Below are 26,184 nucleotides of genomic sequence, written 5' to 3'. Positions count from 1 at the left end.
TCTTTTTAAGCAACTGGTTTTGTTTCATAATCGTTGATCATTGATTGGATTGATTACTGTTAGTGACTTCATTGGCAAACCAGTTGGTCTCATGAATACCACACAATTCAAACCACCGGGTAGTTGGTGTTTGCCAGTCTTACATAATTATTCAACTCAAGGATGAAGTTGCACAATCAACAACATGAGTTCATGTTGTTGATTGTGCAACGTCATCATAAATTATTGCACTATTCTTGTTCAGGAGACATACTTTTGTTTTTTCATAGAGCTCTATTTTTAATTAGGTTCTAACCTACACAACATAAAGTAATGTTATTGATTTATGATTAACCCAATAATCATCTTATCTATGGCACTGGAGAAAAAAAGAGAAAAAGGGCCATCACAATCCCTTAAAAACTGTGCCACTGAATTGTTGTGAGAGGCTCATAGATAATGATACATCACCTGTAGTTCTTGGTTTATTATGTATTAATAATAAAGTAGTTATATAACATCTTAACACAAGGTTACCTCACTTGGTTTGTGGTTTTCATCTCGGTGATTCTGTAGCCTCAGGGCTTCTATCCCGACAACACTACACAGTCTCTGAATGGTCATAATTCACTGTTTAACCATTCAACAGTAGTTTAACCAATTAATACTATCAGATAACCTGTTGAAATGTATTTTCACCAGACTAACTACTGACTGAGTGTGTATTCTCCGATGTGGGTGGCACAGTTAACACTGCGTGCAGGTCTAACCCCACAGCATGCGGACATGTTGCTGTTTTCAGTAGACAAGCTGTCCTCTCTGCTGAGGACTGAGCCTGGCCTGTTTATGAGGGTTGATTATTGTGATCGCCTCGTAAACATACTTGAAGTACACATTGACAGTGGGTGGAAAAGAGAGCTGCCCACAGCTCGAAAATGAAGCATCTGTGCAAACCACTAACTTACATATATTATTGTTAACATGAAAAGTGTAAAGAAAATTGAAAAATTATGAAACTATGACTGGATGAATTCGATTATGTCCGCCGTCACAGTCTTGGTAATTATAGGACTCACTGAACAGGTCTTTATTTGATTCTTTTCACAGAAGCTGCAGGTTGTGGTGTCTTGTGAATCCTCATGTTCATTTTTTTTTTGTGCTGCTATTTGCACACGTAAAAAATGAACACCTTGTTATATAAAAACATTTACTGGTATATTTGATGTGTCACTGACCTTGGTCCTTGCTAAATAGAACAGTTTAATCTTGTTGATCAGTGATTATAGTTGGTTAACTATAATAGTGTTGGATGTCACTGAGGAATACAATTCAAAGTAATCCTCATTAACACATTTTGTCTTTATTTGAAGTGAGTTTAAATGTCACCTTGTTTTGTTGCTGTCATGTGCTCTTCCCTTAACTGTATGTTATCCGATCGGGTACTGTCTGACAGTGTGTTCCTGGTTGTACTGCTGTTGTGTAAAATCACCAGTAAGAAGATTGGAGCATGCAGGAAGAAACATGTGTAAGCACAACCATTCAAATGTCATTTACATTATCACCTTGATTGAAAAAAATCCATATACTGTATATTTCTTGTCTAAAAACTACATATTTAGGTAAAGTTTTGTTAATTTTTTCACTACATTTTAGTCTTGTCTTTTTTTTGGACAAGGATATTGCATATAGAAATAGTCGCAGTGTTTTTTGACACCAGAGCCACATCGTCATTGCCTTGTTATCATCATAGAAAGAAAGGTCACTGACAAACATATTTGTGAACAGAACTAACACTCCACTTTTCACGAGAAAACCTTTTATGTTTTGTGTGTATTGTTTAAATAAATCAATACTTAAAAAATCTCATCTCAGATATCAAAGAGCCACAATAGTATCAGTTTCAAAACTCCACTATTGGCGAGACTCATTGTGGATGCAGTACGTAAGAGCTTTGCCATTTCTGCACAAGTTACTGATACTTCATTATTTGTATTTGTTTGTTTTGATTTTAATTTGATACCATCTCTAATTTGGCGGCAGGATAACTCTCTTGCTTTAATAATTCTTGTAATGAGACGGTTCAAACATTTCATTTCGGGACAATACTTTTTGGAGTAATTCAGTTGTAAATTCAATCAAATGCCTCATTAGTAGAAAATAAACAAGTAAATGACCCACATCAAAGAGAAAAATAAAAGAGAAAAATATTACATTTCTGATTTATGTTCAAGATCGACATCTGATCATTTGAAGCTCCAAAAACTCTGATCGCTCATAGAGGAGATGGCATATGATGTAGCAGACTGGAAAGAAGTCATGTGACTAGGCAACTAAATAACATGCAAATTGAAAGGCAGCAGTGAATTGCACTCGGAGGAGTTATTTGCCCTGTGGAGAGTGCCACTGGCAGCCAGTGTGCAATGTGCATGCACGCACGGCCACTGAGTGAGCATGAAACCATTTGGCCTGCTGCCTCCAATTCCAAACATTCACAGCCTCTGTTGGACTACTCTTCTGTAAGAGTGCTTAGCGTCCACTTTGAATTAATGAACTTGGATTTTCTTTGTACACCCTGACTTTATGAAAGCTCAAATTTGCCAACAATTTCCCCCCAGTTCCCCAGAGTGCCAATTTTTTGCAAAAGCACCTCATGCTGAACACAAAATTTGCTTCTTATTCATGCTTCTGTTTGACCTTAGAAGTCTCATTTGAGTCTTAACACAAAAACGTTTGAATATAAAAACCCCTGTAGAGCTTTTGTAGTTATGACGTACACAGCTCTGTCACTTTTTATTTGTGTCTTGCATCCGTTAATCAACATGCTGCTGCAACACCAACTGTATTATCTTCAGATGACAACAAAAATTCAATTTACACAGCACGAAAATACTGAAATCCAATTAACTCACATGCTTCAACAGACTGATATGTATTTACTTAACAGTAGGGAGCCACTCTGCATAATAACAGCTCTATCCACAACATCCTGTATGATTCATGCTTGTTAACCCTTTTAGAAGTTCAGAGGGGAACTTAGGTTGATAGAAATAAAACACACACACACACACACACACACATTGACAAAGAAATGCAAAGTAATTCTTGGAATATTGAGCTGCATTCATCATCTGTTTTATTTTTTTAATCCTAATCTTCATTTCTCTTTTAAGACATCTTAATTACTCTATTGACACAGCACTGCACTATAGTATTACAGATATAAGAATTTTTGCACCAAGACTGCTGGGCAACCAAGCCATTAAAAGATAAAGAGATTTATGAACAGCAAGGGTTATGAGTTCCTCTGGAGTAGCTGTTTCAAGATTAATATAGCACTAATTAGATATAGTAAGTTAGTTTTATTAACCGAGTGACCATGGTTCATTTACTGTTTCTCCGTTACCTAATATAACAAAATCATGTTTATCCGGTTTACAAAATTATTAAGGAGCTCTTAAAGGAATAGTTCACCCAAAAATGAAAATTCAGTCAGTATCTACTCACCACTATGCCAAAGGAGGGGTGGGTGAAGTGTTTGAGTCCACAAAACACTTTTGGAGTTTCAGGGGTAAACAGTGTTTACTGCAACGCTGTCTATGGACTGTTTGTGGACTCAAACACTTCACCCACCCCTCCATCGGCATAGTGGGGAGAAGATAATGAGTTAATTTTGATGCATCCACCAGAAATCATGAAGTCTTTTGCGTGGAGCGTCTGTGGAGGCTCCAAAACCTGTAGCGCTTGGTCGTGCACCTCAGAAAAGGTTTTCTCGATAGAGTGGCAACTCAGGGGGAAACAAAGCGGATCTGCCAACTCTGGTGGAACTGGGATGGCTGTTCCAGTTCATCAAGCACCGAGAGACTGAAAACTGTTTTGACTTCCAGGTGAAGCGACAGTAAAGATTCCCCTTACAGAAATGCAATTTTGGGGGGTGTTTACTACTGTTGCTAGGCAGCCTACTTTCCTCCATTGTAATACCATGGTGTCTTACACGGGTATAACCATGGCTTCAAGCCAAGTCCCTGTAAATAATGTGTTTTTCGCAGGAGATATTTTGTCATGTCATCATATCATAGTAGGAAAAGCCCATGTTACTGATAACATCAGTGATGACTCTGTTCTATTTAAGTGCTCAGGTAAGTCATGCCTGTGTGACAGTGAGCCATCATACCAGGGATCTGAACCTGAAGCAGCTAAATGGAACTCAGCCATTATTGATTTCATTTTTGACACCTGTTCTTTTCCTACTGTGACATGTCAAAATGTCTGCCGTGAAAAAGGCCTATGATATGATATGACACAGGTGTGAAGGGCCTTTTTGTACTTGTTTGTTCAGTAAAATGGAAGCTAATAATAAATTGCAGGGAACACGTATTTCTTCTCAATAGAACAAGCAACTCATCGGGGTATGAAATCATTGTGAAAGTGTGGCATATGGGGGAGAACGCAGGTGACCGTAGAGGACTGCACTCACTCGCAGTCTTCCTCGAAATGAAACCACATCACACCAATCAGTGTAATCAATAGATAATCATAACGTTTTGTTTGGTTGTGATCACGAGAAGCCTCTGTTCCAAGGTTTTCCTCAGTGAGAACAGGAAATCACCCCCAATTAGTGAATGAGTCAATCAGATATCAGCTCTCCTAATGTGTGCAATGGTTTTGTTAATAGCTAGTCACAAACTTAGCAGACATAAATTTGATTGTAGGTGATATCTCCAGGTGGCGCTTTACAGAAGACTTTCTCCTCAGTCACTCAGTGAATAAACTGAATATATATTTACACCATGACTTTACATTTCTAAGTAAGCACTATATATGATAAACAAAATGCTGTGTACATGTCCACTAGCAAATATTCTGGGTGATTCAATGTCCCAGCTTCTAGCTTCATGTGTGGCTAACCGATAAATCAGAGTTAGAGATCAACTCAACACTAACACCATACTTCGGACAGGAACATTTTCTCTTGGGAAGGTTAAAGAAAAACCAAACAACACCATCTAAATGCATGTCTTCATGCAAAAAAAAGAAAGCAAGGAAGAAAGGGAAGAAAAGAAGGAAGGAAGGAAGGAAGAAAGGAAGACCCACTGTGAGAATCTGTGTTTCATCCTTGGAAGCTTATCTTGAAACTCATTCAAGGTGTTCCCTGTAACCGAGATGATACATTGGCCTCTGCTTCCCTGAAACAGTGCACCAAAGCAGTCACTGATACAAACTCCCAACATCTATTGCACTTGGCTCTCACCCAATAATGTTTGCAAGTTTGGTGACTAAAGACACAAATGCATTTATAGAACGACTGCTGCTGAACAGTGTGGGAAAGAGGCTGGAGAACTATGAAGGAGGAAAACGGCATCAGCAGGTACAGTCTGGGAAGAGGATTGTTTCAACTCATGTTTTCATGCAGATTATTATTTTATCTTTTATTATTATTAATCCACCTGAAGAAGATACAACTTACAATTAATTTATCGTACCACCAGTATTTTTGGTGTAGTAATATGCTGACATTTCTTATGGCTTTGAATGAAAGTTGTCATTTCAGTGCTATCAACACAGTGGGAGTACTTTATTGAGAACAAGCTTTGCAATAACATTTTCAATCTGTTCGTGTGAGCTCAGTATTGGGCAGATGTCAGGGTCAGATGTACAGATGTAGTTCCACATAAGGGAATCTACGCCAGCATCTCAGATCTGTTCAGCGATTCAAATTGGTCTGGTATTGTGCCTGGTCACACTGTAGTTGGAAGGATCATCTTTAAACATAGTAGTGCTTTCAGTCCCCAACACTGTTTGGACATTTCTGAAGTTGCTGCCTTATGCAGGAATCCCTCATCAGTCTGCACTCAGAACCTGATAATGACAAAGCGAAAAACCTAGTTTTAGATATTTACCACAAAAGGAAAACTAAATATCACATTGACGTAAGTAATCTTGAACTCTAGCTCAGCTGCCTCATATTTCTCTCGATCGTCTCTGAGATGTTTCTACAACTTGAGTTGAATCCACATGTGATCAATTCCATTGATTGGAGAGTATCTTAAAAGACACACAACAAATTCTAAGCTTCATGTGTGGTTCCTCCTGACTCTGAATTATTAAGTGTGCTCCTGGGAACCTTCAGTGCAGCAGAAATCTGTTTCTCTAGCATTCCTCAGAACTGTACCTCAACACAATCCTGTCTTTTAGCTCTGCAGGCACTTCCTTCGATCCCTATAGCTTGGTTTCGTGCTCTGATGTGCAGTGTCAGCTCAGAGACCTCATACAGACCAGTGTGTGCCTTTTATGAATCATGTCAACCACACATGGAGGCTGCTCAGTAGCGATCGGGGGTGAAGCGCCGGTATTGCGGTGCTGGCGATACACATGCTCAACCAGTCACTCCTATCTGTTAATCATGACATTTCACCCAGATTTTATAGCACACAATGACTAGTCAAAGGTAGTGTTGGTAAGTTGTTTATCTTGCTTGTTGAAATCCTCTTCATAGCAATCAATACATCAAGTTGTATGAAAAAATAGAGAAGCCCGTGTTTGTGGCCCTCGCAGGACTGTAATAAGCATGACCAATCATTTCATTTAACCAAATAAAATGATATGCTGCCATATCTGTCTGTTATTAATTGACCTGCCTGCCTGCGTGCACCCAGAGTCTTCACAAGCCAGAGGCGTACACCATTGAAGCACAGACGATAGACAGAAGTCAGCCAGTGTTCATGTGTTTTGGGGCCGTAGCTCTGAGGAGAGGGCCGATGGGAGGGGGTGGGATGTTTTGGTTGCATATTGTCCAAGTGGTGCCTGCTCTTACTGGCTTTTCATTGGATCACCAACCCTAGCTTTAATTCCAAATGAGCACTTGGACCGTTCCCCAGGAACTACTCCCAAGAAAATGAGGGAAACCATTCTCTGAAAAAAATGTATCAGATGTATACTTTGACTTTTTATTTTGGTACATGTCCAATCTGCTAACATGGAAGAGGCAGGGTTTCAGACCCACACAGCAGCAAGCCACAAGGAGGTGATCACTGGCTTCACCTTTGAGGAGCCATCGTGTCGTCAATCTTTGCATACAGTCCATGGCTGAGAGCAATAAATTACTGTGGGGGCAGAATTAGATGCTGTGAAGAAGGAATAGATTTAAAAACTGAACTCATCTCCTCTGGCTGCTCTTCCACTTTCTTTTGTTCCACTATATTTTCAGATAATGGGGTTTCCACCACTGCACTCAAGAGTAGAAACCTGAGGAACTGAAATGAAACTAGGAATATTTCAACATTAATATACAGCTATAGTCAGTCTATAGTTGTACTATTAGAACTTGGGCCTCTCTTTTTTTATAAACCGAGGACATGACATCATGACCATTTCAAGTCTAAGCTCAAGTATTATATAAATATTAAATTCATGAAGTATAACAGTACGGTTGACTGTGAAATTGATCTTGGCCTCACATCTGTTTCATCCTGCAAAGCAACGTCATTACATTGACCAATATATCCACACACACACTCACATAGACCTCCCCCTAATTCAACCACTGAAAAGGGCCTTTCTGACACTATCTGTTGTTCCAAAGAGCACTTTGAGTGAATCATGCAGGAGGTCCTTTAGACTTTGGATTGCTTAAATGTAGAGTGCAGTGTATAAGATGAAAAGTGCATTAGGCCCCATCTTCTTGTAGCCCCAAATGCTTGAAGCTAAAAGATTCATCTTGAGCAGAAAAGTGCTGCAGTGCAGAGGGTTCACTGAGAAATGGCGACAGAGCTTTTTGGGCTCATTTACCCATTGGAGAACAAACCTCCAGATAACACCCTGGAAAACAGGTTGAAAAGCACCAGTTTATGGGCGTATCGGTGGGTTGAGGTTTAGTTTATGCAGTCAATTTGTTGTCTATCAGTTTTGCCAGGGGAGAAGAGTAATAGTGTCATCATGGGGGATAATCAGTGGAGCGAAGCACATTAGAGGGGAAGTGTTATTGAGCTATGTGTTACCCTTTCCTGTTACTTCCTGGGAGAACAATTACTGTGTTTGAGTAACCAATGATTGAGACAAGATGCGCTCACAGTGTATGTAATTGATGAGTGTTGTCGCATGCAAAACAAGGGGAATTTGCTTTTAAAGAGCGTTCCAGGGTCTTGTTTTTGTTTTGAAGTTGCTGTGCTATTCAAACAACGCTCTGCTGCTCCAGATTGAACCTCGACTGGTGAGATACCTGAGCTGCAAACACATTTTGAAAGCAAACAGCTGAACAATGTCGCTTCTGGTGCTGCTGAGCGGTGCTGTAACACAAATCCATCCACCCATGGAGGCCCTTCCTGCAGCTCACCACAAGTAGCCCTCCTCGCAGCCACACACATACGCGCAACACTATGTGTGTTCATGTCACATGGCAGTGACTGTCTACCGGTGGCCCACGAGCCACATCCAGGCCGCCCATGCAAATTCCCATCCAGCCTGCAGAATATTAATGAATTAAAAAAATGTGAGGAGGAAAAATAAATGCCCTCATTCCCCCCCTTCCATCAATCTCTCTCTTTCCCTCCACAAACGCATTGTCAACAGAGCCATCTGTTTGCAGTCCCTCCTCTCTGTGCAAACTCTGAATCAAGACGTGATCATGTGTGAGTGGAAGGATTGTTGTTGCTGGTAATATCAACTGCTCATGCAAGTGAATAACTCTCCTGTTAAATCTTTAACTTCGGTGCTCCCTCACTTCCCAACAATTACATTTAAAAGTATATCGATTTAAAGACTCGAAGGTGCAAAGACAGTCGGTACAAGTGGTATTAGCAAAACCAAACAACCACAAACGAACACAGACGAGAAAGCTGTACAGTCTGACCAGTGTGATATGTTATCTAATGAATCTGTTTTGAATATTTCATGTCTTCAACCAGTGCTGCTGTGGTAGCTGAAGCATCAAGAGGGTCAGGAACGAATAGCAGTGGATAATGAATAGAGATGTAAGAGAGGGGGAGGAGGACGGTGGCCAACATGCTGCTGTTTGAGAGCCGGCCAAAGCATCAGGTGAGATTGAGAGCAAACAAAGATATAGAGATGACAAATCTATTGTGAATTTTTTTATTTGTCACAAACCAGTCAACAATAAAATAGTATCAGTTTAGCACTCTTTGTATAGTATTATATCTACATCAATATAAGAAAGACCCCCAACTGTATTGAAACAAGCCCAAACGCAATTGAGATGCTAATCATTTGATCAGGAATCAAACACATTAAATTTAATAATAAGCTGACATTATTATTATTATTAGTGAGTAGGGGACAAAACCTGGTGCAGGACTACGATCTACCTCACCCACAAAGCTGTGATGAAGCTGAAATTAATTCCTGAATGGAATGGAGCTTTTAATCAGGGCACTGCACAATAACACCAAAGCTGATTAATGTAAATTCATATGTAAATCAAGACAGTTTTCTACTTTACGTTTCCAGAGTCACACATTTTAACCATCAAATGTCAAAGATCTGCCGCTGTGGTCGAGAATTGAGAGCGTTTTCTTGTTAGACCTAATCATCCATGATTTTGGAGAATTCTGTTCTCACTGTTAGGGGCTATTACCAATAATACATTGTGAAGAAAAATAAATTATTAAATAATAAAAGGCTAAATGGGCCAAAGTGTATTTTGTTACTTGAAAGTCTGCTCTCCACAGTTTCTGTACTGACACCGTTACTTTCCCACAGTGTCAGTGTGAAAATAACAGCCCAGCTCCAGGTTCTGAAACACTGGTGATTACTCTTTTTTTTTTCTTCCAACCAGTATGAAGGTTACTTCTACTGAATCCAAATTAATTCTCAAGTGAAGCTCTTACAGAAGCAACCTACTCAAGCTTTGAGCGTTTTGTTGTTCTAAACAATGGCATTCTGTCTCAAATCCTCTCTTGTTGACGCATGTTTATTGCATTGTGCAGCTCAAACATCCATTTATTTTAAATCCTTCATCCAAGGTAAGTGTCTTACTAAATATCCACTTTTGTTACAGATTTGGTTAAGATCCCTTACAGCTGAGTTTTAAGACATTTAACAACACACACGCTTGGAATAATAATTTGTGTCTCATTAGATTTTTCCACGTAAAATCTCATTCATCCTAACTCCCTCTCCCTCATTTAAAACCAATCTACAAATACACAAACATTTTTACGTTCATTTAACTGCTGGGTGCATATATCAGGACACAGACTGCATTGCCATCACAGTGGCGTCACAAACACAAGGTCATACATTCAGTCCCAAACTCACATTTAAGGTGAAAACAAACTTTCCTCCCTCAGATGGGTACGATAAAAGCCTCGTAGTGTCAAACTATACACGTGCTGTAGAGTGAAGGTCAAGCATCTGAGAGAAGTAACAATAAGCAGCACACGCTTTGAGTGCAGAAGAACTTTTCATACCTTTTGTAGATGTCTATCCACAGCTGTAAACAAATCCCTCAGTGCTGATAAAACATTAAAATTCAATGTATGAGAGCTCTTATTTATTTTGAGAAAGCTCGAGTATCATGTACATAACAAGAAATGCTGTATTTTCTAACGCATCTTGTTAGATTACAGATGTTCGGCTGCATTTGGTGGAAGAATAAAATGAGAGTTTAAGCTGAAACATTATTTCAAAATGCTAAGTTTCTTTAATCACCAGTGTCAAATGAAAACATAAAATCAGGTTTTATCAGCAAAGAAACCACCAACAACAGTGACCACATTGAGAATAAAGTGTACCCTTGGAGGGACTTGATATTGTGTTGTTAAAATCTGACAGACGATGTAGCACTGAGCAAAGTGACAGAAGAGATATTTTAGAAACCATTCACCAAGAGCAGTTCCTCCAAAACTCACGGAATTCCCAACTGTCAGTATTGAAGAGATCTTCAGTGCCATCACCAAGAAGAAGAAGAGCTCCAACCGGAATTTACAAAAAAAATAACATAGTTTTTTTAATGAACAGGAAAGAAATCTGTAATTTAAGAGTAGATTTTCAAGGTCAGATGTTTTAGAAAGGATCCTGTGTTAATTGGAGAAACAGGCAGAGATTACACCCACTGGTCAGAGCATGAGGCGAATGGAGTCTCAGGTCAGTTGCCTTTGACAAGATTTTCTTCATATTCTTTCCATTGTGATGAATATGAAATAAATGAATATAAAATAAACAGCAAATATATGAAGAATGCTCTTTATGTTTGAGTACAGATCAATGGTAATGGTAATTGTAATGAAAAATTGGAGTCATGAGTCAAACGTAAAAAATCTTTATGTTTCCACCACAGTGGAATTAACTATTAACCTTTTTTATTTCATATGATGGCATTTGAACGTGAGCTTTTTTATTGTGTTTACTCCCATTAAAGTGAGTGGCTCAGTCTTCTCCATTCAGATTTGTGTGATAGTGATGCCAGATGTCTGTGTGAAGGTTCACATTTTATGAACCCAGTGTCATTTTATTTTAATGGGAAAACACAATTTAAAATGAGAAGTATGACCAAATGAGAAGCAATTAAACATTAAAATGAGACATTAAAGTGTCCGTACTAATGGGACTAAGTCTGTGACGCCAGGTTGTGACAAGAAGGTCAAGGCCTTGAACCACAGAGGAGAGATTAAACAACTACGAGCAGAAAAACCTACTTGCACAGCACTTAAGTGCTGCTTTGGTTGGAATGAAGTATGCCGAACAGCAGAAGACGGCGGTTTTAGTAGGCAACAAACTGGTGTGCGTCAGGGTATTTGCTCCATTAAACCCAGATAAATGATGATTATACAACAGGGGAAAAATTCTATGCCTGCAAGCTCATCGTAATAGGTAATTTACACTGGTTTCCATTTACATTTATGCAGAATAACTTTGTAACTACACACAATAATGGGAATTTTAACACAAATCACTCCAGTTTCCCATTTCCCCATTGTCCCTTTTACAGTAAGTAATAAATAATGACAAGATTTAAATTGGCTCATTCGTGACCCATTCAATAATAAGAAATAGTGGTAGAGCTCTGTAAATGCTTTTTCAAGGGCATAGAAACACATTTACGCTTATTAAAACTAGTCAGAACAGGATTTCATTAGGACACAGATCAAATCATTTTACTAGCTCTCATCTAGAAAACTATGCCCAAAAATAAATGTACAATAATAAACTGTTCAAAAACATCGTAAAGTCAAATATTAATATCAAACTTAATGGAGAATATCAGAGTCAGTGCCAGAATAAGAGTTTGTTTTAAGAGTTTGAGAAGAAGCAAAAATAAAAAAGAGACTGCATAACAATAGCTAAAGGCTCCAGATGTCCCATTTTTTATGTAGCCACCATCAATCACACATAGAGAATGAAGTAAATGTGTGTTCAGTGCCCCTGTTCTCCCAAAGTGTGTTTTATTAAATAAACTAGGGCCAGTGAATTGCATTACTCCCATTGCAGCCCAGATGATATATACCTCTGGACGCAAAGGAACAATGAACAGACATTATTTTCTGTGGCTTTTCTGAGGAGATGTTAGGAGTCTATACTACCTGTGATTCCATATCCCTCATCATTTAAGGCCAGAGGTGTTGTTTTATTTAGTTTGTTATGAACCATTGCTCGACTTCTAAAACTTCGGACAAATCCCAGCACAATAAGCATGAGAATGGATTTCTGGTGAGCATTATAAGCAAGTGACATCAGTCAAATGGGGAAAGGTCCAGATTGGCCTCAATTCAATCTGAATTCAGTAGTGCTAAACAAAGTCCAAGTTTTGTGTAGGATTTTCTCATCTGTGGGAGAATTATAATAACAATTTTTGGAAAAGAAATGTCCCTGATTGAAAGAAATATAAACGCATACAGATAGTTAAGAGGTATTTAAGCGTCAGTTTCCTTAGAAATCCCTTTTGTCTACATTAGCTGTCTGATCTGTCTTTGAGCTTCAGGATTTGCCTTAAATATCTGGATAAATATTAAATTCATGAAGCAAAACAGTACGGTTGGCTGTGAAATTGATCTTGGCCTCACAAATACTGTTTCATCTTGCAAAGCAACGGCATTACACTGACCAATATATCCATAGCTTGTCCGTTTGAATAGTGCATGAAATGACATTTAGAATATGCCCTTTATTCTGCTCTGCTCATTATAGTTAAAGTAAACTGTAAGGAAGGCCTTTGGATTATGTAGAGTAGAACTGTGTGGCAGGAGCTGAGATGAAAGGTCCCAGACCTGGAGCCTCACCACAGCATGTCTGCATTTACACTCATTTGCAGACATTTTTCTGTTAGATGGGTGGAACATTCATATATAAAGGTATAAAATGCATCACCAACATCTGCTATTACGCCAAATAAATTATTAATGTAAATGTGGCCTCGTGGGACGGAGTGTTTCCCTTTGATGAAGTCAACTTGGCAAAGCAGAGTTCAGTGTTTATACACTATACTGTCCAATGTTAGATGATGACACATCTTTTTTTAAATAATAGTCAGTACAAAATAAAACTTTTAGTATGTCTCTCACATTAAAAGCATGTTGAAAGCTGATGATCTGAATGAACACATTTTCTGTCATTTTCTGACGCCTCCGTGGCCCCTGCCTGTTTCATCTGATATCTTTGTCCAGCGAACACTTTCACCTGTGCCTGAGGTGGGTGAGGGGTGGGCATTAATGAGCCTATGAAGGTTGCTTAGCCTCCAGATGTCATGGCCAAAAGTACAAATATAGCCTAAGGCTGTTAGGCCTAATTAAAGCCAATAACCCGCACAGCTTGATCTCAAACTTCAATTCCAACTGCAAGTCTGCAGCCTCAGTGATTCTGTTTGGGTTATGCTAATTAGTACTGATGGACCAGGCAGGCTTCTGCTTAACTTTTTTAATCATGGCCTCCAAGTGAACCACATCAGTATCTACCATATGTATAATTTATTTAAATAATATAGCTTTTAATGTGGAAATGAGTAAGATACAGGAGCATGCTCCACGCAGCCAACTTTGATATTCTGATTACTTTGAATTATTCTGAGGTATAAACTGAATGTAAATCTATTTAGTGTTTATGGGATTGAATTTTAAACTGACTGGTCATTTGTCTGTGTATTGTAGACGGTCTTTCTCTGACGTCCTGCTGCTCTCCATAGTCACAGGAGACAGTTTGACTTTTCATTATAGGAAAAAAACACAGGTGTTACTAACAACATTAGTGATGGCTCTGTTCAGTCTGACAGTGAGTCAGCATGAACAATAGCAGGACTCTGAAACTGGAGCAGTTATATATGGAAGTCAAGTCAAGCTTAAGTTTATTATTTACACTTGTGCCTCTCCTACATTGTGATGTATTAAAATGTCTTCAGGGGAAATAGGGTCCTTTTTATTTGGTCATTCTGAAAAGTTCTGATCAGTGTGATTGGTCAAGATGTTAGGATATAGTTTGTTAACATGAAGGGATGGGTCATGTTCCTGTTTGTTCGTCAGGTGGTGTCACACAGGAGGGGAGCAGATGTTTGAACTTTACTGCCAATCAGCGGTGCTGTCTGAGCCGTGTGTCCGCATGTAGAATGACTCATCAGCACAGACACCCTGTTGTCGGGGGGAGGTGGAACTTGTGTTGCTGTGATTCTTTCTCAACTCTCATGCGGCACCTCAAATAGGCCAGAAAGACCTTATAATTGTGAGTCAGACCTCATACCACACATTATGTTTACCAGCTTTTTTTTTTCTTGACCTGTATCGTAACTTTGTTTACAGCTCTGAACCCTGGAGGTCCAGACTGATAGTTTTAAAGGTAGTAAACAGAGTTACGATATAGCCTGGACTGGTGGGCTCTTTGAACATCAAATAGGCTCAGACATCAGACCCAGTGGTGTTTCTTCCTCAACAAAATCAACTTTGGTCAAGTGTAAATTGTACAGACATGCTGAGAGCACCGATCACTGATGTCTGGCACATGAGCCAGACATCCGTGATTTACATTTTGTTGTTTGGTTTTCAGAATCAACATTTATCATCTACAGCTGAATAAACTGCCAACATTCGTCATCATAACTGCTGAAATGTGCAGTGGATAATTTAAATGTATTCATTCATATTTTCCCCTTTCTACAGCATGTGAAGTAGAATTAGAAAGGACACTTGCTATTTGAAAATGACACTCAAATTGCACTTTTCGGTTTCCACCCTGCACAAGATAAGTAGATAATAATCAGTAGATAATGTGAAAGTATTATTTATTGTAAATTATTTCAGTTCTCTTTTTCTCATCTGTCAAGTGCACACCCATGTTTCGTGTAGGAATATGGTGAATTTATTTAGTTTTTTAGTAAAGTTTACTTTTGTAGCACAGTCAGACTCCAGGAGATAGCCAGAAAGCTGTGGGCGTGCAGAGTGCAGCCAGTTGAAATAGTTTTGTGGTAAACCCAGAGTGTGTGCTAAGGTCAGACGGGATAGACTTGAGTCTATTTTAAGGCACATTTAGCAACCATGTGACACTCCTTACCTTGTTTTAGACGTTTTGTCTCGGTGCCGTCCACAAGGCTTGATTGAACATAAGTACAGTATGATTTCCCTTCCTCTTGATCTCTCTCCCGTTCCCCGTCTCCTCGTCCCTCCCCACTGTGTGAATCTCTTTCACCTCATATAAACCCAGTTGGTGGTAGGGATGTGGAGCGGCTGTCTGCGGCAGGACTGGCTTTGTACCCCAGTTTGAAGTGGAGATGAGCAGCAGATCTGCCACTGTATGGAGCCGGCGTATATCACCTAAACCCTAAAACAACATTAGCAAGAATGTAGAGCTGTTTAACAGACCTGACAGCAAATTCTCTGCTGACATTTTCACGGCTCTTCCTCCGATATCACACTGAGAAATTCACATTTATTCTTGATATAAGGCTGTGTCCCTGCACAGTGAGCTATAATGAAAACATCCAAATCCCTGCGAGGTAATTCTAGTAATCACATTTCTCCTTTCTGTGGTAAATTAAAGGTGTGATTTTAGGGTGAGGCTATTCTGTTCAGATCCACATGGGAGAATTCTAAGGATGTGCTTTTAATGGGATGACATAGGCAGGATTGTTGAAAACTACTTTCTACTAAACACAGAGAATGAAGTAAAGCGTCAACATGCATCTCATTCCATCCATGCAAACATCAGTATCAGTTTATCCTCAGAGCAAACATTAACCTTTTTATGCAGCAGAAAATGAAAGATTGAAGCCTGTGGAAAATAAGGTTATTGTTGACCTGATGGATTGAAAATGACAACCATTCTGACTCGCCTATTTGTTATCTACTAGTTAACATAAAATCAATGTTTATCATACAATATAATTGATTTATATTAACAAAAATAATTCCAGCGTATAACTTGAACATTATAGCTGCTTTCAAAATAATCTCCTGAAATTATCTGGGGGGGTTATGTGAGAAAGCAAATGTCTGAGTCAGTTGGACATTCTCCGGACGTATCCTACCAGACCCCCTAATATAAACTCCAGATAATGTCCGAATGAGCCCATTTGAGAATACATCAGGAGATTCTCTGGACAGATTCAGAACATGGGAGGGGGTGCGTTGATGACAATTCTAACATACGATTCTAAACTGTGGGGAAAAAAACAACACAAAAAGATAAAAGACGAGCTGCACATGTACAGGACATTGATGAAGATGTCAACCTGGAAAGACAATGAGATATAAGAGCAGATGTGGCTGCGCTGTAAACAAAAACATGTGGACTTGCAGTAGAATTATTTCATTATATCCTTCCTCTGCATGCTGCACCACCTCTCGCCTGAAATCTCCAGAGATTTCTGTGTTGTTGGGAATGCATTTGAGCGGAGAATCTTCTGCTGCGTTCATATGTGAAAAGCAAACTCTGGATTAAGTCTGGACCCAACTGTGCAGACGTTCTCTGCAGTTCATGTCTGATAACGGCTTATTTTTTGGGGTCGCATAGTCTGCAGCTAACTACACCCTGCAGATGTAAATGACATAACACTTTGCTTTTGTGCTAAATGATGTTATTTTTATGAACCTTGGCAGCACTTTCTTTCGCAGTTACATGGTGGCTCTAGCAAATAACATGCAAAGCATCTGCAGCTGCAGATAAAGCTCCAGTAAATTTTGCAACTATACCAAAAGAAATAAAAAAGACCTGAGGCTTCGGGTTGCTACAGTACAATGCACACAGGTTAAATTTTGGGTGATGCCCATAAATACAGTATTTATGGCCATAAACTACGCTTTTGTCAGCAGGTTTTATTTTTGGAAATTATGACCCTTGATGTCAGTTTTTGTGTCATGGCTGACTTGACAGTGGTCACTTTGTGCTAAACAGAAGTGACAACCCTTTTATAGCTGTAACCTGTAATCCACAACAAAATCCCACTTGTTTAACAATTTATTTTATTAACAACCCTTTTTCTATTTGTCATTTTCTGTCTTTTTGTCTTTTCTTTAAATCAGACTGATCTAATTTCTGTGATTAAAATAAAACCTACATAAATAGATACTTAAATATTTACCATGGGTGTTTAAAGATAAATCCAGAACCTTGACCAACATGCAGTAACATAAATAAACATTTGAAGTGTTTGTAAGAGGTCATGCTAAATTGTAATTTGTTTTTTATTTTGGAACAGAACTGAATATAAAATCATTTGTGTGCCAAGTTTTAATTCTAATTACTTAGGTAAATGCAAGGCTGCCACTGGACCAAAGGGACTGTGTGTGCAGCTGAGCCAATGTAATATTTTACCTTACTTTGAGTGGGCTTGTGTGTGTCTGTGTGTGTCTGTGTGTGTGTGCCGACTGTTCTCCATGCTTCTCTGTAGTAGAGAATAAAGTGCAGATGCTGTGCTCTGGTGTCACTGGTGCTCTTCTGCCTGTGAGCGACACAACCATGTTACAGCTGCTTCTCTGTCAGTGGACACTTTTACCACTTGTGACATTTGTTTTCCCAGTTGTGGTGATAGTTAAGCATATAGCAGGAAAAGGTTAACAACTGAAAATGTCAGCACTGTTTTGTGCAGTTTTGAATGTACTGACCTTGAAAGTTAAGTTTCTGAGCACATTACGGCACTCGAAGAACAGAAAAGAAAAGGCAGTGGGAGACGCCCGACTTCTCTCATTCCTGCTGTTTGTGCTACATGAGAGATACTTTTTTAGTTGAGGCAAAAAAGGATGAATATTATGCTTCAGCCTGCAGACTGCCAAGAGGTCATGGCTGTAGGGTGTCTGCATTATACTGAACTGATGTTTTGTTTGCTTACTGTTTGACGGTTGCCAGGTGACCACATTGTTAAACCACAAGAAGCCATGCAAATTGCAAGGAGCATCCATAATATCTAAAGTTTGTCAAAAGATGAGCTGTGGTGTATGACTGTGGGGAAAAAGACGTTCAATATGAAGTTCATGATCATTCATCCATTTTTTTATATTCCACTAGGAGTCGCCAAATTCAGAAATGTTACAAACAGCTTTGTTTAGCCCAGCGTAGTTACTGTTGCTATAACTGTCATTCTTGCACAGCACGTAGTTTACAGTGACAAGAACGGCTCATTAACAGCTCAAGATTCAGTCATTTTAAACAGTGGGTCTTTGATTTTACAAATAATAATAAATGGTATTAATTTACAATTATAATAATTATGGTTTCAAAATAATGGACATTTCAGCTGATTTTATCAACTCTAAAACATTGTCAGCATTATTGTCAATCATCTCATGGGTTGATGATCAATGTATGTGAACAGAGTGAAAGGCTAGCTCGTTTTTTCCAGTGTCATAGTATTGTAGTATTGTGTTGTAGCTTTAAAAACGTGTTTACTTAAAGGAGAGAAATAGCTTCGAGATCAATTAGTTATAGAGTTTGATGAAGTTAATTCTCTGAAAATAAAAAGTTGGACTGAGGTTGCTGGACAGCAAACATTCCTAAAATCAACAAAGAGCAATAAAGAGCTACTAACTTTACCCTAACCTCTGATAGACCAGTGTCCTGGCCCCCCCACACAGTGTCAGTCTTGAATGTGGCCCTGTAACATGTAACCTGAATCCTCACATAACAAATGATTAAAGTAATAATGTGCTGCTTGGCTTTGGAAGAAGCACAATGATGCTTTAGTTAGCAAACTGCAACGAGCTGGGAAATATATTATTTTCCGTTTACATTTGTGCAGAAAAACACAGTTTCAAAGATTCCTTACCTTTTTCTGTTTCATGCTTCTGACAGCCCCATACAAACCAGTTTAACATGTGAATAAATCTAAAGCCTGAGAGGGCTGCCCAACAAGGTGCCTTTGTTAAACAAGGATTGCTAAGTTGCTGTTTGAGGGAGAGGTTTAGAACCCACTGAACCCCCCCCCCCCCCCCCCCCCCCCCCCCCCCCCCCCCCCCAGGGGGCCGTGGCCAAAAATGAATATGGGGATATTATCTTTATCTTTTTTAAATATAAGTTTTTCTTTTTAACTACCTATGACTGTGGTGGCCTGCCAAAGTCAAATTGGTCCTGCCAAAGTTTCATAATGAACCTGAATCTTTATACACACTCGTAACAACATGTAACTCTTAACTGTGTTTTGCCTCATTGTAGATCTTTGCCCCGCTCTTTGTCAATCTTCCGCTCCCCAACTCGCCATCCCTCTCATTTGCAGCAGTGGGAGAAATCTCGCCACATCAGTGGGTTGCCAAAACAGCCATAAAGTTTTTACCATCCTCACAGGCAGGCAGACCTCATAATAGCTTTTGTTGTAGGTGTAGTCTCTGTTGCCAATGGGAACGTACTGCATGCTATCATGCATGCACTGTTGGGTTTGGTTACAATAACTACAGGGTGCGTCTGTGTATTTACCTGAGAACAATGGTCCAGGGGACAATGTATTGCCATGGATACTGTCGGCCTCTGAGGACTGTCTCAGCTGTCGTTCGCCTCACCAGCAGGCTTTTAACTGGACGCTCATTCACAGTGTTGTGACTCCACCGGCCTCAGGGGACAGAGTTCACCCACCCTAGATGTCAGCCACTTGTGTTTCGGCGTAACCACGTTTAAAATTTTTAACTTGTTAAATTGTTGAAAGTCTGCTCCCTGGCAATAGTGTGGACCAGCGTTACAACTCCTCAGGGTGCAAACCCACCTTTTACAGCTCTGTACACAGTCTCCTTACCACAGGAAATAAACACAAATATATCAAGGTAAAGCACAAGGTATGTATCATGAAACACAGTTTGTTCTTCTGATAGCAAACTCTACAGTCAGTGTTGTTTGTTCTTCCGTATTTGAGACAAGTATGGAATCTGAACTGTTTACGTTAGACTTTCAAACAAAGTCTGATGCATATGCTGTGGTAGTTACTTTAGCCCTTTATTAGAGTATGTATATAGTGTATGCCGGCTTTAATTTGGAGCACATAGACATTTGCCAACACAACTAATCCAGTTAAACAACAACACAGGAATCCTTCATTTTTCTGAAGTCAAGCCGAATCGTTAATGAAGAACATCAGCCACAAATTTAAAAATTAAAACTGCAAACTATGAACACAAACATTATACATTAATACAATTTCTGAAAGCTTAGAATTAAACTTAAAGCAGTACAATCCAAACAAATATAAAAATATATTGCAATAAATGTGAAACACTTTCCATGTGTCTCTGAGCAAATTTTCTTCCCATCCTGCAGCAACAGCAACTGCAATTGTGAGGGGGAAAAAGGACATTCACGAGTTTTCTCTTGCTTACATGCTCTCTACCCCTGTGTAGCTTTACGAGTAAATTCACTAAAGGCTCCACACCATACAGTCTCAACAGTACACTTTAGCATGACAAGCTCCACTACAGCCCCAACAACACACACAAAAGAATGAAATGTCACAGTTTCCACTCTTAACATTTCCTGTGTTTTTTGAATACCGTACCTTCACACTTTCAACCAAAGAGTTAAATTGTGAATGAGCAAAGTGATTGCGTACCCTCAGTAGGTCCTGCATATTCTATAATAAGAAAACGGGTTGCTTCTAGTTGAAAAGATAACCACAGTATGCCTTCTCTGTGAGTTCTCATTACCCCGCTTTTTAATTATTCTGCACTCACATATATTATTTTTATTTCCGTACTGGTACACAGTACACCATACACTCCAGAGTATCACGCTGTACTTTGCGAGATGTAATTTCAAGTGTTAACGAAAATAATATGTTACGTAATGGAGCATCTAGCTTGAAAGGAAGACTAATTATGGTAGGTGTAGTTTATTCATGCTGTTCATTATGGCATCCTGTGCCATGGCCTATAGTCATATCGACATCAGACAGCTGCCTGGATCGTACAGCGCACACACCAACTCCACAGAAAGGAATGTCGCTTCAACAGCACGCAGATACCCTCTAGTCATGACCCTGTTTGGATTGTGGTAGGTGCAGTGCAGCATGGAAGAAGCTGCTCCACAAGATTGGCTTGACTGCCTTCAGCCATCCAGAAAAAAAGAATTAGCTCTTTGGAAAGTCTCCAAGCAAAAAAATGAAAGTGATAAGCAGCTCAATAAAGGAAGAATAGCCTTTTGGTGCAGCCTGTACTCGACGAGCTTCACAGAGCAGTATGTCAACACAACAGATGCAGCAGCAGACACGACTCGCCATGGCTACTGATGCGGAAAGTTTGATTTCTATCAGTCATTATGAGCATTGTGAACACAGACTGTAGCCTTGTTGGTGTGGTTTCAAACCGCTCATAGTTTCATAAAAGTTATCGGGTTATCTGCTTTACTCTCGTGTTTCTTGAAAGCTGTTAAAAAACATACATTTTATTTTCTTATCACCTACAGTTTCTTTGAGCAAAAATAAAATTGAATCACCCTGTCCAAGTTTGTGGATGTACTTTCACTTGCACTTGCTCTATAGAATAACATAAATAAACTGTTCGGACGGTCTCAGTGTTAGATTTCAGAGTCTATGTAATGTTACATCACCCTGTTATTTCAAATCAAATAATACAAAAGACAGGTCGGTAAGCAGAGAGCTGTCCACTGAAGGGTATCCGAGACTAAAACCTGAAGTGTGGGCTGTACAATATACACAGCACATAAAAGCTTGTATTTATCATTATAAACATATATAAGCACCTCTTTCCTGGAAATGACCCTTCCAGCAAACAGGAAGTGAAGCTCTACATTAATGCAGGCATCATTATTTATTATTTTTCTGTTTTGAATAAATTTGTGGATCTCAGTAATTTGCACCTGCAGTTATCAGCCACCTTGGTGGAACAGACCAACATGAGACTGTTACAGATCATCTTCAAGACAAAGGGGTGACCAGCACCTTCCTGGGGTCTGATGACCGTCGCATCGGGCACCTTAACTCTGCGTTCGGTTCGTCCTTACCAAAGGTTGGCCACTAGGCGGCTCACATTCCACGGCCAGCTCCAAGCCAGCGAGCCGGGCTTGGAGCCCAGTTAAGGTTTTAGGATCGATTGAGGTCGTTTTCAATTTTGCTGACTCCAATTGAACAGTTTAAAAGTGTAAAATAAATTATGTATGCGACAGAACACTCTTTTAAGAGGCATCTGATTTGCAAACAACCTCTGCACATCTGTTTTAGTAACACAAATATTTAAACATAAATGGATGGTTCGAGTACTTTTGTTTTCATTATTCTTCATTGAACTTGTTCTTTTTTTATAGATTGTGATTGTGAGGGTACTCTAAGCTACTAAAAGTCTGTAATGTCTTTTTTCGTACGCCAAGTAATTTATACTTTTAAACTGCTCTTGTGGTATACTCATGATGTTGCCTTGCCACCTCAAAGTGATCTTCTAACTTTAGGTCAAGTCCTTGTGAGCCAGAGATGAGATAAACCACAATCATCTTCGTAATCTTCGTAACATGCTAAATTCACGGTGACAAAAATAAAGAAAGCCAGGCTTACCTCCAGCATGTCGTTCATGTTCCACAAAATACTTTGCTCTCGGGGTGTAAGGATTCTGAGACTTAGAACATAATAGTGATACAAATGTCCACAATATCATTTCAGAGGAAGACAAAACTACGAAGCCCCCTGTGCACATTAAAGTCAGCTCTTGGCAAAATAAATAAATAAAAGAAACCTCATACATCCTTGCACACACAGAGGTCTGAACTGAACCGTGGACTTTGAAAATCATTACAACCCTAATTAATGCATTTGACCAATACAATAGTAATGTTTGCTGTGTTTGTAATCAATAGCGAATATCGATAAAAGCTTAATGAGGCTTTAACTTCTGATGTAAGAATGATTTAACCTGAAAGGGGACACTCACATTTGCTCTCAGTTTGCTTTCAGGTCACCAGGATCATCTCTCTGATTGTAGCATATGCGATAAACAAGCTGGTCATGGGACACTGACTCAACTGGGATTGGCTCCTCTCTGAACATGTTGGCTGTTTTTGCAGAGAAAGAACTATTGTACAGTTGTATGTCCCTTGCACTGAGAAATATGAGGCTCTATCTGAACATATTTTAAAAATTCTAAATTAATCACCTCATTCTTTCAAGTCTTCTTTTGTTGATTTATTTTTTGGATGTGATAATTTTTTGAGTAAAAGCTTACATTATGATAATTACATAATAATCTAATGACCAAGTTATTTGATTTATTGTGATCCAAGAATTGCTGATCACTTAAAGTCAGTAAATTAGTTTTCCACCCTCAAGTCGGATCATTTGGCAGTAAATAAATCGTAACGCCTTCCTGTAAAACACATATAGTCGCTGCACATAAAACAGATGAAAATTAATATATCTTAATGGCTAGTTTCAAATCTGTGTGCAGGGAAAGTGTTCAGAAAGACACCTTTCGCTTCTCCAGACAGGTGCACATTATTATACAATTGGTCTTTAATGAGCATGCCGTGTTTGTGCAGATCTGTCTGAGCTGGAGGCCCGTCTTCATTCATTTTAGATGAAGTGCCTGGAGAGATACCACATCAATATTCATGCACTGATGATTACAGGAAGCAAGAAAAGATATTACTGCACTGTTAAGTGCAAAGAAATGTCAAATGTAAACATGTGCGATATGATTTATGATATTTAAATGACACACAATTAGATTAATGGATTGAACCGACCTGAATGACCTCCATTAAAGGCACGTTTGATAATTACCCTCTAAGACATTGGGTAACACTTCAAGAAATTCATTTATAATGAGAGAATGAACTGATTTAAATGTTTGATATTCGATTTGGTAACATGCTGGTTTCCAAGCTTTCACTGCACTTTCAGTGCATTAGGAGAGAGGTGTTCATTCGTTGCATCAAGGGAGCATGCACAGATGCCTCGTCTAATAACCAGCTCGTGCAATGATGAGGATGAGGTACCTTGTTACTGTTTCCTCAGTATATTCTAACAGCTCAAGTGCCTCAGAGATACACCTGGAGATGCTAACGCAAGCAAAGATTCCCACCAAGGATTTCTGCTTTGTGCTTCTGAGGCATCCCTTCTTAGTTGATGCGTGTGGATGACTGATTCCCAAAGTAGCTGAGGTAGTATTGATTTGCAGAGGATATGAAGGATATAGTTATATCTGAGTGCGACTGTGAGGAGGGAACCAATGCTCCCTGAGAGGCAGGAGAGAATATTAACACAACTCAACAAGCAGCATTCTGTCCATGAGGTAAAATACAAGTTTATATTCAAAGACTTTTTTTCATATTTCTATGTCTAAAAAGTTACTGAAATTTGTTTCTCAGTTTCTCATAACGTTGAATCCCTCTCTACACAGGGAGTAATATTAAGGAACTAAAGCACCGCTAAAAGTTTTCTTTGCATGAATTAGAACATGAAAAGAATGAAAAACAGATTGAACAATGTTTGCTGTCACTCTTTATTTGTTGCCTCTTACTACTTGTGTGGACGGCTGCAGATTTGAATAACATGATGGGCTGTGTGTCTTGTTGCAGTGTAGAATATGATGACATCAGGTTAATGAGGGACCTGCCAGAATGTCTTGCTAACTGGGAAAATCTGATCTCTTATTGTTTGGGTCTCATTCCCACCTGTGTGTTAAACAGTCTGATAGATACAGAATAACAATGATGAATAGCTTTTGTTTGCCAAATTAATAGAACAACACAATCTTGGCACTGTCTGTTATGGTAAGCCATCTCCACTGACAAAAGAAAGCGGGTAAACATGCTTAATATTCATCAGTAGGCTTCAACAGAGCAAATGAAGTGGAAAAAGAACAAAAATGGAGACTTTGATATTATTTACATCTATTTAAATTAACTGGAACACATTTATTTCACCTTCTTTTACCCTCTTCAGTGGCTCTTTTTAATCATCATTCAGGCGTTGTGTTTGAGGTGGAGCCTAAGGACACAGTTAATCAGTGCTGGCCAATTCTGAACACTCACAATAAATCATCAAGTGTTTTTTCCTCCCCCTCCCCATGTACTGTGCCAAAGATTTAGCTTTATTTTTGACAAATTGCTTTTTAATTCCATTTGTTCACCATGATATTTTCCACGCCCTGCTCAATAAAACAGGAGGATATTAAAACTCATGACATTTTTTTTTTTTTTCTTTTACATTTGCTCTGGCCATCTGTTGGTAAACGCTTTCCCATCCAGAAAGAATGAGTGCACTTGAAAATGTGACTGTATGTCAAACTGCCTTAAACAGCGTCTGAAAAATAATGTCTGTGCATAATGTTTCTTGTAAATAGATGTTGTACTTGGAGGGAAAAAAAACTAATTGGGTTTTGGAAATTAGATGGAAAAAAACATATGATTACCTGTAGGGCAACTGCAGGTGAATCTGGATTTCTGAATGTATTATCTTGAATACTGGAAGCTGTTCGACTGTTGTTACCCACAATTGCAATTTGAGGTGGTCACCAGGGGGAGCTGTTCAGTTTCTGTCACTGCCAGTTGGTGCCACCTATAACTCAGATGATTTTATTGTTGCCACCTGGAGGCAAAGAAAGAAATTGCTTCAGAAAGTCCAGCACCCCCCACAGGCAATGAGCAGTACTACTTCAGATGTCACAGCTTGAAGCCGTACAACACAAAATGTTTTCTCATTTTATTATTGTTCACTTCCACTTCTAAATATATTTTAACATACAATTCTTTACAGCACTTGACTGTGAGACATGTAAGCCTCAGTTGGGATTTCTGTAGAAAACCAGCATGCATTTGGTGCTGTGTGTGTGTGTTGCTTGGACATATTCTGTAAAC

The sequence above is a fragment of the Hippoglossus hippoglossus genome, chromosome 10 (assembly GCF_009819705.1).
Source record: "Hippoglossus hippoglossus isolate fHipHip1 chromosome 10, fHipHip1.pri, whole genome shotgun sequence".
NCBI lineage: Eukaryota > Metazoa > Chordata > Actinopteri > Pleuronectiformes > Pleuronectidae > Hippoglossus > Hippoglossus hippoglossus.
Note: the sequence above shows the minus strand (reverse complement) of the source record.